This window comes from Triturus cristatus, chromosome 1_2 (genome assembly GCF_964204655.1).
Source record: "Triturus cristatus chromosome 1_2, aTriCri1.1, whole genome shotgun sequence".
NCBI classification, from domain to species: Eukaryota; Metazoa; Chordata; class Amphibia; order Caudata; family Salamandridae; genus Triturus; species Triturus cristatus.
The window spans coordinates 64,919,545-64,934,081 of record NC_140580.1 but is presented as its reverse complement, the minus strand read 5'-3'; the positions used below and the strand labels follow the sequence as shown (position 1 = coordinate 64,934,081).

Here is a 14,537-nt window from a genome sequence, read left to right as displayed (position 1 = left end):
ACATTTCATTTGGGACTTGTTCTGTCACTGTCCAGGAAATATCCTCTGGTGTATGGTCTTTTTCCAGGAAATGCGATGCCATTTTTGTGGTGCTTTTTTTGCACCTAATGTTGCTTTTATGTTCTCCTATCCTTGTTTTTACTGGTCGTGTTGTCATACCCACATATTCTAGTAGGCATGTACAGGTAATGAGGTATACTACGTTGTTACTATTGCACGTGGTGAATTTTCTCTGTTTCCATTTGGTACCATTGAGGAAGGTAATTTCTTTGCTTTTCTTTGTAAGTGGGCAGACTTTGCATTTCCCACATGGGTGGTGTCCGTGTATACTAGCCATTGCTGTTGATTGGTCCGTGGGTTCATTCTTGCGGGGTCTTGTGTGTACAATCATATCGCAAATGCTTTTCCCTCTTCTGTGAGAGAAAATAGGTTTGGGGAGATTAAGACCCCCATTGTTAAGGATCCGCCAGTGCTTATTAACGATCTTGGTTAGCGTTGTTGTTGTATGTTGTAATAATGGCCGTCTCTCATCAGGCTTTGGGTTAGCAGGTTCTAGAAGACTCTCCCTGCAATTGTTAACATGCCCTTTTATAAGCCTTATCTATGACCCGCTTTGGGTATTATCTTTTTTCAAGTTTCATTTTGAGATCTTCTGATTGGGTTTTGAAATCACTAACTTCTGTGCAATTGCGTCTCAGACGTAAACATTGTCCATAGGGGAGATTGTCCCGCAGATGTTTGGGGTGAAAACTTTGGTACATCAGAAGACAGTTTTGGATGTTGTTTTGAAGTGTGTTGTGGTCATGAGTCTCCCATCTTTAGGTGATATATTCAGGTCAAGGAAGACCAGTTCTGTATTAGAAATGGTACTGGTGAAGTTTAGGAATTCATCTTGGTAGTTGAGCCAAGTGATGAAACGTTTGGTAGTAACCTCGTCACCATCCCAGATAATCAATATATCATCTATATATTGTTTCCAGGTATTGATGTGATTGTGAAAGGGGTTGTTTGGGTGTAGAATTTTCGTTGTTTCCAGGTGATGCACATAGAGTCCAGCTATGCTAGGAGCAAATTCCTCCCCATGCTGGTCCCGTGCTTCTGGAGATATAATGTCTGGTTATACTCAAAAAAGTTCTCTTAGTGCTAAGTTACAGCATTCCATGCTACACATCCCCTTTCTTAATGTTCCCAGCCAGGGAAATGAATAAAATTGTCCACTAGCCAGGTAATTTTTAATTTTTTGTAACTTTCACTAACCCTACCACTCTCACACCCACACTACACATAGCCTATTTTTTCACAACGACAGTGCTCCCGTGTATTTGCAGGTTGTAGCACGCCCCGCCCCGTAGAGGGACGGGAAGACCCCTATGATGAAGCATGACACTATGGGATTCATAGTTTGTGAGGGGTATTTTAAAAACACTTAGTGCTTTTCCGTGACATTTCATGGATCATTAATACACCTTATTCAGTATCACTAGTAAAACAAAAAATTATTAAACAATTTTCATTTATATAGGGTAGAATCATATTGTTTATGAAAAGTTGAACAGGAGGCAGATTCTATCTGTATACCTCTCTACTCCCCCCCCCCCCCCCCCCCCTCTTTTGTTTTCTTAGTCTAGCAAAATCCAACATAGCAGAATCCTTCTTTCCTTGGTCTGAGGTTTGGACACATCCCCAAGGTGTGTCTACCAATATGAGTAACTCCCAGTGAAAACCAGTCTGTGACGTACATATGCAGTCTCCTACATATGGAGCCAAAGTCTAGTTGTACTATTGCCAAAATTATTACTCGTTGAAATATAAATATAGTTCAGAGTATCATCAGACAATCCTGAGTATCTCCACTAGGGGTCCCAGATGTTAGCACATTTGTTGAGAGTAGCCCATTGCATGGAACCATCTCATCCCCAGTACATTGATCCATACCTCTCGTCCATTTAATCATAGTTGGGGTGTGTGCAGCATTCTCTCTCTGTGCCATGTCGTCTTTGGTGAGTAAAAAGTCCATTCCCAACGGGGTGTGTGCGTCTTGAGCTGTACCAATCATCCATCACCTCAAAAACACCTAACTTTATATTGAATTTCCACAACTTACATACAGTTGTATCTTCTCTGTACCATAACTTGGAATTTTGGAGGCACTTCTAGTTTCCTTGAAACCAGACTGCATTGTTGTCTTCACATTCGGAGCAGGTGGAAGATGTTATTAATCTCATCCTGGCTAGCCTAGTGGGAAAATAGTGACCTCTGTGCAAATGCCTGCTCTTATGGTGCCTGCCTGGCCTCTACCCAATCTTTGTTAAATTTGGCCAATGTTTTTGTGGCCTTATTTTTCAGAGTTTGGTTGATGTGCTGGTGTACTGATTGTGAGGAAGCAGTAGATATGTGATGTACTTTATTTTTCTAATATTTTGATAGTCGCCTTAGCATCTATGGATTTACCTCTACAATGGAGGGGTCTATTAGTCTTCTAATGGTAGGAAGTGTGTTGTAATTACAGGTATCTGTAAAATTGAGAGTGGTGAAGATTGAATTAGTCTGAGTGTTTCAAGGGATTTAACATGATCAGTTGCCCAAATTTCACCTTCCTTAGAGATGCTTATAAGATACCATTGTTTAAATGCTTCTACATTGACACTTGTTTGAGTCTTGTACCAAGCCATAGAGGGGATTTGTGTGTCATCACATCGTATACTCCAATTCATCTAATTACTCTGTTACATCTGCTAAGGACTGTATTTGGGGGTTCTGAATAGTGAGTTTAGTGCTGTTCAGACAGGGCCATAGTGTTGTGCTAGTCAGCAGTGAAAACTCGCTACAAATTGATAGGTCATCTCTGTCCCCGAACATGCAGTCATTTATCACGGGGAGCTAAGATGCCCAGTAGTACAGACAGAAGTCAGCCATGCCAAGCCTACCATTATACACATTCTGGATACATTTGTCCTAGGAGATTCTGGCAGTTTCTCTGACCTCACCCCAACCCCCTCTGCAGTGAATCTCCTGGACATATCCCTAATGGAGTTCTAGGGGATAATCCCGTATTCCATAATTATTTTTTGACCATCTTGAATAATGCAACCTGGTGAAAAGTATTAATCGGAAAAGCATTCTAGCTTTTGAAATTCTTATGGCGTTTTATAATCATTGGGGCCATGTTGAGATCAGGTTAATGAACCTGAGGCTATACCAATGCCAAGATGAAGCTCTGTGGAGAGCTTCAGAAAGGAAGCCCATACTTCCACTGGTGCTCCCCTTTTTGTTTTTGGAAAGATGATTGATTTGGCCCAGATCGCTTAAAGTCCATAGGCCTTGTCCTATATATCTAATATTTGTATTAGGCATTTCCCTGTCTGTCTGGTATGATTAAGAGAGAGCAGTATGTCATTCACATAAATAGAGACTGTCTTTCCCAGTGTGATCCCTGTACTAACCTATCTCTTTGAATTCAAAATTGGCTGGGCTTTTAGTGCCAAAAATAATAGTAATGTGGAAAGAGGACAGTCCTGTCTCATGCCACATTCAGTAAGGAAAGGAACTGATGGTATGCCATTGACTTTTACTTTTCCCCAGGTTTTTTTACTCTTTGTACATTAAATTCCACTTTAGTTCTGGCATACGTGGCTGTTATAAGCACATCTGCCCTCCCGCAAGGTTTTCAGTGCTTCTCCACCTATGGGTTTATCAGATTTCTCTATAGTCACATATCTGAGGAGTGTAGTGACATAGTCCCTCCCGAAAATTGCTGCTGCAGCATGACCTTGTGTCTAGGTCACAGTGTGTTGCATTCTAGACAATGAAAGGCGAATGTCATCGCTGTCTACACACATTTGCATTTTAAACTCTTGTGACAAGGACGTGGCATTCTACAGTACTATAAGATGCCATGCTAGTGCAATGCCCATTGGTACTATTGATTCACAGGTATATATTCCACATAGTACTTAGAAATTACTGAGGTTATTCGCAGTGCATCATCTACCTAGATTGGTCTGGCTTCCAAGGATCAGCCCCCCATCACCATCCCCCTTACCACCCTTCGTATACAGCTGTTTTCACTCTGCTGCATCTGTAATCGATTCAGGTTTGCCACAGCAGAGGTTAACACATCACCATGTTTTAAGTCACGCTTCAGCTGAATGAGGCAAGACAACTCCTGAAGTATCAGGACAATTTTACTGGTACCAGAGCATTCACCAACAAACAGACCCAGTAGCCCGCTGCCTGGACTAATTACTAGCCGACCACTGGCATTGGGAACACTACACTGCGATGGGGCCATAAGGTGCTCTTGGCCTCGGACACAGCCTCAGCAAAGTGGGTCAGGACAATTCAACCGGAGTGCTCAGAGAACACCTCGGCAGATAATCCTCTCTTGGAAGAACCGGACACTGGGGGGTAAGGGAACTGTACCCGGCAAAGACATGCACCTGGCTTGCCCCCAATTTTTGATGAGGTAGTCTGGCCACCAGCTAATGGAAGACCTGGGAATTGTGGGAAAACAAGGATCCCCCTCTTCTGCTTAGTGAGCCACACAGGAGAGCCCAGTAAAAACCCCCGATATCTGCATGCAACGTACAGCCAACCCTACACCAATGTTAGCACAGCTAAGAGGCAATTGCATTGGCGACTGGCCCCTCAGGGCTTGATACATTGGAGGTGAGACAGGGCTCCAACACTTGAAGTACTGCCCATAGCAATCCATCCAGACCTGACCTTCAGCAGTTACGGCGGCCCACAAATCATGTAAAGACTCCTCCCTGAGAGACCTGCTCGTCCCTGAGAGACCTTCTCACTAAAGCCCCCTCAGAGAAATCTGAAGCTCACGTTGAGCGGAGTCCCGGCAGGTATGAGAGCAGTGAGGCCTCACATCAGTCTCACCGACAAGGGTGGAATCCCCATTAACTAGGGCCTTTATGGAGGGTCTCTTCAATATGCTTTGACAGGATATAACACTCTTCCCGGTGGAAGTCTCGAAAGATATAAAAGAATTGTGACACAGACTGAGGGACCTGGGACAAAGGATATTCAGTCTGGGGGACACCAGTGAAGTGAAAGAGGAGGAACTAGATGATTACAGACGGGAACCGGTCGATCTGCAAGATCAAAATCTCACTTTGAAGGCACACATGGAGGACCTGGAAAAAAAGTCTTGAAGATCAAATGGTTGCTTCTGTGGCATCCCTCAGGGACAGAGTAAGGGGACATTGAGAAACATGTGAAGTGCCTGTTTCACCAGATCCTTCCCGAACTTACAAAAGATATACAACTGGACAAAACCTGCAGAGTCACGAGCCAAGGTGGTGCTCCACCGGATATCCTGACCTGTGTGCACCTCAACAGTCAGAAGGAAGCCATAATGGATGCTGCTTAGCAGATGAATGCCATTCATTTTGAGGTTGCAGCGGTACTTTTTTTAAACCAAGATCGGACACCGGGCACTTAACGGTGTCGGCAACAACTCAAACCTGTCACCAACTTTCTTCAGACTAGCGCTGTGCTGAGCATGCTTAAAGATTCCGGATGCGACATATGCTTATTGCAAGAAATGTACGTGCTTAAAAGGGACTGGAACTGTGTAGGAGAGTAGGATCTGCACTTACATTGCCCCCACTTTTTTTCTGATGTATACACTGGTTTCTGGCTATAGTCTGGCTGGGTCCCTGCTAATCAGGGCCCCAGTCTCTCTGTTCTCTCTAAACGACTTGGTGTGCATATTAGATGCACTAGTGATTGGATACTGTGGTACCTTATGAGCCCCTAGTATATGGTACCTTAGGTACCTAGGGCATAGGCACTTCACAGGCCTACCAGGGGCTGAAGCATGTTTTATGCCACCCCTGGGAAGCAGACTCAATCTGACACCACAGGCCTGCTACTGCAGCCTGTGTGAGGTAGTGTTAGCACTCCTCACTGAGATATAGGTTTCTGTATCTCACCATACACACACATATAAACCTGTCAGCCACCCCTATGGTAGGCCCTATCAATCCTGAGGGCAGGGTGCTTGGTTTACAATGTGAGGGGGTGCCTCTGCATGAGCAGGGCCCCTCTGCAGCTACCAGAGTCTATTCTCTATGGCGGTTTGTGGATGCGGTTAAACCATATACTCTTAAGCGCATTAAAATGCTAACTTTGGAATTACTGCATCAAAACATGTCGTGTTAGGTGTCAAACAACTTGGAATCATTGATGTGGGAGCATGATCCCACCCTTCTAGAGGGGAGGGCATGTAAAATGATAGAAATCCTATAGAGCCCTGGCATCACAAAATGGATGCCACCAGCACAGACACTGGGCTGCCCTCCTGCTGCTGACTGAAACTCGCAGTGGAGGAAGCCCAACAATAGGCATCCTGTCACAGGGAGGTGTAACCGCCTTCCAGACAGGATTTAGTGTATTGGGGCTGGGTGGGTGCACTCCTAGAGTGCTTTGAAGTCCTGCACTGGGGGAGCAGTAGGCTCCTCTGTGCATATGCCAGCTCAAACCGATTCAGGGGCTACCTGCCCCTGCTCTGGCACGAAAACGGACAAAGGGAAGTGGGTGTAACCACCCCTTCCCCTGACCCTCCTAGAGGAGTCGTCATAGAGCTAGTCCCTCCCCTATCTTCACTATAAGATAGCAAACCTTCCCATTGCAAAACAGATAACCCTGGACGACGCTCTACAAAGAAGAATCCTGGCCCTTCGATGTTCCACTACCTTTGGAAGACAGAAGAATCTCCCTTGGAGTCAAGGAGTGACTCCCCTGCTTGACAGGCACCAAAAACCTTAATCAACGGTTGCAAACTTTCCCGCTCCCGCCGGAGTCAGAAGGCCCTGCTGCCCCCGAAGTGGATTTCCTGACTTCTCGACGGCCATTGTGAGTCCCCAGCAAAGCTGTGGCGAGTGGACCCCACGAGTGACGGGGAACAGCAATACCCGGGGACCGTGCACCATTGTCGAGCGCAAACCCTTCACGACGTCCTATGGACTTGTGCATTGGACCATTTGTGGCCCAAGCCTCCAGCAGGTTTTGCATCGAAAATCAGAGGCCTACCCCGTCCCGAGTGACCGTGGGCTCCGGTGAAGCATTTCCTGAAGAGGCGTCTTCGCGATCACTTGCCCGTTGGCTAGTGGGTCCCCCGAAGACTTTCCTATCGACTCAAAGGGCTCCCATGGTTGCTCCAGACCTGCCCTCACTTACCCTTGCTGGGTGAGTCCCTCAGACCTTGCTGGTCTGCACCATCGACTTTCTTCAGTCTACACAAGACTTGCAGTTGCCAAGGCTTGTTGGCTGCAATCCGGTTGCCGACACCGCCATCAGCCGCAGACGTCGTGGGACACTCCGAATCCAGCTGCTGGTCATCGTCGAACTCTCCTGGACCTCGTGAGCAAAGAGTCAAAACACCATCGACTACCTGAAATCACCCGATATCCGTGGTCATCCATCTTCCTGGCCACCGGTCACTGTCAAGTGACTTTGAACGCTGTCCCTTCAATTTTCAGGTCTTCATCTTGAATCCAGGCTTGGATTCCACCGGACACTGCTTCAGTCAACGCAAGCAGCAAGTCTTCTTTGGTCTCCATAGAAAACAGCGACGTGACCCGACACCAAAAGACACCTATGCACCTTCCCTGGGTGAGGTAACTCGTGCACTCCGGTGCCCTAGTGTGTGTTGGCCCTCGAAGTACTTACCTTGTAAGTGGCTTGCTTGTAGACTTCCTCGAAGTACCCTAGAACTTTAAAAATCAAACCGCGACTTGCACCATTATAAACAATAGGGAACCCGCGGCTGTGTTCACACACTGCACGCGTCTCCCGTGGGCCTGTTACTTACCTGCTAACACTGCAGTAGTGAAGCCCCAGCGATTCCCCAGGCCATAGGCCTTGTCATTTTGCAAGTCGGCATTCTTATACCATTTTTTTAGTGTATGGTCTGGTACGCCCCTAGGGCTCCAGCCATATTTGTGCTTAATTTATTGTGAAACGTTGACATTTGAATGTGTACCTGTCTTCTAATCTCATAAAGAGATTAGTAGAGTGTGTCTAGTAATAAATACATATATATTTGATATATATATACCTGTGTGGTGTCCTTTCATTTGGTAATTCAAGAGATTATGAGGTAAAACAAGCTGCTTTACATTCCTCTGAGACTTAGCCTGAAGGCTGCTCTCCACAGCTACCACTAGGATAGCTTTCTTTAAAAGGTTGTCTTAAACCTATCTACCATAAGAGTCGAATTGGACTGGTGCAAGGTGGCCACTATAACTAGTGACCAGCATATGCCAAGCCAACTTCTCACAAACAGATTTCTTCATGCTGGTTCATCTGCTAGGTCTGGTACTTTGGCCCAGGTAAGAGAGGAAGGCTGGCCATATTACTAGCCTACAAGTTCCCAGGCAAAATAGTCCCCACTGTAGCGGAGCTTCCGGATAGACCGCTGGCAGTACACATAACACAATCACACTCTGTAACATATACTTTCCCAACGAAGCAGAAGAAGGTTTTTTCCGTGAAGCAATATCTCAGATTCTGGCGATCCCACACCCGGTGATACTTATAGGCAGGGATTTTAACATGGTGATGGATACAGATCTTGACCGATCAGCACATCAAGCAGGGAAAAAGGAAGCCTTCTCAGCAGAGACCCACACATGGCTCAAGGACCTTTAGCCGGTGGATATCTGGTGAGCTAATCACCCTAACAGTAGAGACTACTTGTGCTTCTCAGCGTCACACCTAACATATGCCAGATTTAACTATTACCTGGATACGACACAGCTAATCCTCCAGGTGCAGCAGTTTGACATAGGGGTAATCTCCCTGTCAGAGCACGCTCCCGTGTGGCTCACCTTACGGAACCTACAAGACAACCTGCCTGCCCCCCCCCCACCCTCAACATTGACATTGGCGACTACATGATAACCTTCTGAGGAGGCCAGAAATTACAGACTCGATCCACAGCCATACCTCCTCCTATATGGCAGAGAATGAGGGGTCTGTCTTGCAAATTGCAACGCTTTGGGACGCCCTTAAGGCAGTCTTACAGGGGGAACTTATAGCCATTGCATCTATACTCAACGCAGACAGGAAGGCAAAGTATAGTGAGCTGGAAGAGACGGTGAGCGCACTTGAGACCCAACATAAGAATAACTTTTCTCAGAAGGTTTGGTGCCAACTCACAATCGAGACCGCAGCTCAAAGCACTAGATTGAGACGCAACGGAATATGCATTATTACACACCAAGCATAGATATTATATTGGAAGTAAAAAAAGCAGGTAAATTACTAGGTCTGGGCGAAGCAGCAGAAAGGTACTGCTGTCAAATCACCACCCACATCGGGGACTCTGCATACATTGATTGCGGAGGATATAGTAAAGGCATTTCGGCCATGCTACTCCACACTCTTCAGACCCCTCCCTCTCTAAAGCCATGCAGGTGTACCTAGGCGTGATTCTACTGCTGTCCCTCACGAAACTACAGTCTTTCTCACTAAAAGGGGCCATAAAGGGAGAGGAAGTCATCATTCGCATTTCCAAACTACACACTGGGAAAGGCCCAGGTGAGTTTACAGCAGCCTTTTTACAAGACCTTTAGTGCACAACTGGCTAAATTGTACATCTCTTTTGCAGACACTGCTGCGCTCAAACCAACAATGCAGATGGCCCTATTTGCTGTTATACTGTTTGCTGTTATACCCAAGGATCCCTCCCCCCCCCCCCCCCCCCCCACTCCTCGTATCGCCCCATTTCGCTTCTTAACATGGGTGCAAATATTTTTACAGGCATTCTGGCCTGGTGACTAGCCCTCAACCTTGGGAGTCCGGATTAGATGGGGTTTATCCTCGAAAGTGGTTATGACAACACAAAACCTATTATTCACATCATAAACTAAGACCTCTTGTGTCCAAATGTCGGCCTTTCTTTTATCATTCAATGCTGAAAAAACATTTGTAGGCATCGACAAATTTCCTGGCCCACACAGATTTTATCAAAGCGAGCTATATTTTGGGCCTACTTGCCCCTTTTAGTGAGCTGTCTAACAGGTGTTCTGTTCACTCACAAAGTGAAGGAGAATTAAAGATGCCTTTAAATCTTGTTTTTATCTTGTCACATTTATTCTGCATTTGGAGTCCGAGGTCAAAAGTCAGTTTATATCTACAATTACTTTTCTTTCTTTGACTTCAACATTGGAGAATTTTGCAAAGTGAAAATTCTGACAAACGTAGTGTACAAAAAGTGTGAAATGAGTGGCTTTAGCATGCCATGTTTTATTCTAACACATTTAAGTAGCTAAGAAGTGAACTGTACACACAGTTCATAATAAATTGAAGTGAGTATGAAAGCCATTGTTTTGTAATAATGTGAAAAAAATATTTTAATAGGATGAAAACAAATCAGAACATTTGGTGATTTGCAAATAATAAAGGTTTGTTTAACTCGTTCCGTGCTCATGACGGAACCACGCCGTCATGAGCCACGGTTGCCGTGTGCTCATGACGGAGTGGTTCCGTCATGCTGCGGCCGTTAGCAGCCACGCCGCCCACGCGGCGCTAATTCCCAGCCTGTGCGGGCGATTAGCGCCGTGGGCGGAGTCATGACGTAACCACTCCGTCATGAGCACAGCCCAACTGTGGCTCATGACGGAGTGGCTCCGTCATGAGCACCGCGCCACCGCGCTGCCCCCCCCCCCCCCCCCCGCACCCCCCAGCGCTGCGGCGGAATTTTCGCCGCAGCGAAGGGGTTAAACCCAATTACCACGGATGATTGTTTATATACTATATAGTTTTATAAGTAAAACTGCATGTTAGTGGGAACCCTTTCCATGCAAAATGTGCTGTCTCGAAATAACTGTGCTCTACCACTTCATGCTTTAATAATATATGTATTAAAAGTGAGTTTTTAAAGATGAACTGGGAAACATTTCTGCCCCTGGCCTGATGGTAATGCTATTAGTGAACTAAGGGGCAAGTCGGGGTCATGTGTACCCTATATGTGGGTTGGATTCTCATTATGCATTTGAGCAAACGTTTAGTCTAGTAAAAATCAAACCGAATCGGTTTTTTCGGACTGCAGGAATGCTGAACTCTTGTATTAGTAAGTGCTCTCATATGTGATAATAAAGAAAAAGGTGTTTCCTGAAAATAAAGTATTTGCCTAGGATGATCTAATGAGACCAATTTATGTGTAAAGTACATTACATTTAGGTCGAGTAGATTATTTAAGGTACTAGACCTGCATGTCTAGTAGAAGTTTTCCGATTTTTAAAAATTTTGTTTTTGGCCTGATTGGTAGAAGTAGAGTGGCCCCAAATTTCAAATGTGGGTGTTCAGTGGCAACGACCATCTGGGTCCGCCTCAGTGGCACATCCTCGGGTCCCATCGCAATACTGAAGGGGATTAAACAGGGCTTCCCCCTGTCTCCGCGCTGGCCTTTATATGTAACCCCTAGCAGAGGCAATACGTAGAAACCCACACATTACAGGGGTCACATTTAGCTCACAGAACATAAGATGGCACTCTATGCAGATGATGTCCTTTTGACACTTATAAACCCGCTAACTTTATTTCCTGCCCTACTTAATGAATTAGACTCTTTAATTTTGTAATCTGGGTTTAAGGAAACATTCAAAAGTCACAGGTTCTAGCCCTTAATTCAAAAGTCACAGGTCCTAGCCCTTAATGACCCCGGGGAGAAACATGCGGCAGGTACAATACCCTGTCTTCTGTACCAATCACCATACTTCAGCATTAAACTTCGCTCAACAGTTGAGCGTACAGCAGACCAGAACTACTCAGACCTCCTCCATGTAGCTCGTAGGGATTTACGTAACTGGCAGATTGGGAGACTTTCCTACCTAGGCAGTATAGCGGCAATTAAGATGAGACTACTACCGAAAATATTGTATTACATGTAGCTGCTCGCCCTACAACCACCCAGGGGTATTCTCTCTGTGATGCAATAATTACTAGAGGGGTTTATTTGGAAGGGAAAGAAAGCCTTAATGCCGAGGTGACAAAAATACACCCCAACATCTGAGGAAGGACTGGGGATTCCTTCCCTCAAAAATACTATAAAACCACCCAACTGCGCTACCTGGTAGAATGATACCACAAAACCTCCAAGAAGTACTGGAGCTCTATGGATCTATCTGTCGCCGGCATTCTTGTGTGAAAGGCTTCCTGGCTGCCCAAGAATCACAGACTATGGGGAGCGTATAGCTCCCTGGTAATGCAGGCCACTCTGATGTCCTGGGACTATACAGCTGTCCAGCTGGTCCAGACATTCATGCCCTCCCCAATGACTCCTGTAATAGGCAAGCCCAAGTTCCTGCCACCGATGTCCTGGCCTAGCAACTTACAAACTGTAAGCTTATAGGGGAGCTTTACAACCAACATGGGTTGCAGCCCTTTGAACAACTACAGAGGTACTACGGCCTGCCAGGGAGGGAGTACATGCACTACATACAAATACGCCACTTGTTGACACAGCCTGAAATGTAAGGACCTGCAGCCTGCCCACTTACCCCCATTTTTGAGAAATGGCTGGTCACTAATCTGATGGTAAACATTTTGGTCTCTGACTTACTACTCCTCAGAGCGCCCCTACAATCCCGAATGACTGCTCAGAAGAGATGGGAAAAAGAGCTAGTATTCACATTAACAGACAAGGAATGGGGGAAAATTTGATTGCACATGTGCAAACGAAACCAGTGCCCAGGAAGACAAGCCATGATCTAGCGCACAAAGTACTGATACCACCTGCCCACCTGGGTCCACACTTGGTACCCAAGTAAGTCCCTGGAGTGCTGGAGGGTATGTGGCTTACCCAGCACCCTTACACAATCTTTTTTTGGAACTGTCCAAATAGTCAGCCCTATTGGTCTGCAGTACTTGGCAGTATCAACAAAATATTCCACACAGACATTCCCAGCCTATATTCTATCCACTGCACTCATGCCAAGGGAGAGCGATGGCCCTGGCTGTGGCTAGATAGGCAATTTTAACGCTGTGGGGCTGAGAGACAGTGCCGGATTATGGGGCAGGCTAACCCATTTTTGGAACCTAATTGGAATGGGAAAAATCTAAGCAACACTTGGGCAAAAGAGGTGTTCTTTGAGAAACCATGGGGGCCATGCTGTAACTTTCTCCAACAAGAATGCAGCTAACTCGTGTCCCCTAGATACTTAATGGTGCTTCGCCTCTCTGCTTGTAACACTATTGCTTTGTCCAGCCCATTATTCCCTAAGAGCGGTAGTGGGTAAATGGGGGAATATATGATGTTTGCCAGGCCACCTTGAGCTAGGATATGAAGCCATTGGACACTGTGAACGATGGAGAGTAGTGTGACAGGGGCTATTTGGAGGGTGGTGGAGGTTTAAGACCCCAGTTTGGGAGAGGGGCTTGGCTTCAGTGTTTGTTTTTTATCTTCCTATTGAATACATGCCTTCGTTTATGTTCTGTCTACCAGCCTTTGGATGTAGGTGGTACTCCAGTGTATACCAATAAACAGATTGAAACCTAAAGATGAAGGCAAACAAAACAAAGTCCAAAGTACCTGCATGAGTGTGAGTGAAAGCAAAGATAGCAGGCCAAGATAGAAAGATCCTGTGAGAATGTGTAGAGGTTCCATGAAAGTATTATCTGTTAAATGAAAGTTTAAGTCGCAAATTGGAAACAAAGTGGATATGTGAGGGAGAGAAGTCTGCACACATTCAAGGTCATCAGAGGACTGAGTGGTTTATATATAATGAGAAGACCTAAAGAAAATACATTTAAATGAGAAAAAATTAAAAGAAGTAATATGAGAGAAATCGATAGAGATGGAAATGCTTTGTGAATGAATAAGTAGGCTGATATCCATTTATGCAGGGTGAGGAGAATATGAAAAGACTGAGGCTGGGGTACTGAGGACAGCAGTAACTGTTGTATCAAATTGTGGTTACCAAGTTTTAGTCACTCACAGAAAGTGAAGGTTTGATGAAAGAAAGGTGCCCATGGTAGGGTAAACATATGTTCATTGTATAATGACTTTGCAGTGCACGTCCTAGAGAGAAGAGAGTGCTTAGAAGACTTTGAGGAACAATGCAATAACATATGTCATCATGATTGAGTTAATCATTTAATACATGAAATGTGTATTGAGGTATTCATGATATATATGGCAAGTAAGAAAACAAAAGCTGAATATGTCAGGGGAATATGATATTGCTTCCAGTAAGACTGTCAGTCAGTAGTTCTTCCCTGTGCTTACCTCTGCCCTGACAGAGGGATCACAACACGTCAAGGAATGCCACAGCACCAGCTAGCCCCGCTTCATTGATTAGTTCTCATATTGGCTGTAGCACAGACTTGATTCAGAATACATGCCAGAGTGTGAGAAAAGGAAACTCCGTTTTTACATTGCACATCGTAAATATGTAACAGTATAACAGGTAAAATATTGAAGAAATTAATATTACAGCTAATGCCTATTCTCTGGAAAAATATAGAAGAGAATACTGTGCAATCAAATGTATTGTGAATGAGGTAAAATTTGTATG

The 14,537-nt window shown here is 45.2% G+C and overlaps 1 protein-coding gene across 2 annotated transcripts in view; it reads left to right on the top strand.

The window, feature by feature from the left end:
• Nucleotides 1–14,537, top strand: part of ABRAXAS2 (abraxas 2, BRISC complex subunit) — a 313,192-nt gene that overhangs the window by 249,707 nt on the left and 48,948 nt on the right. The window lies entirely within an intron of this gene.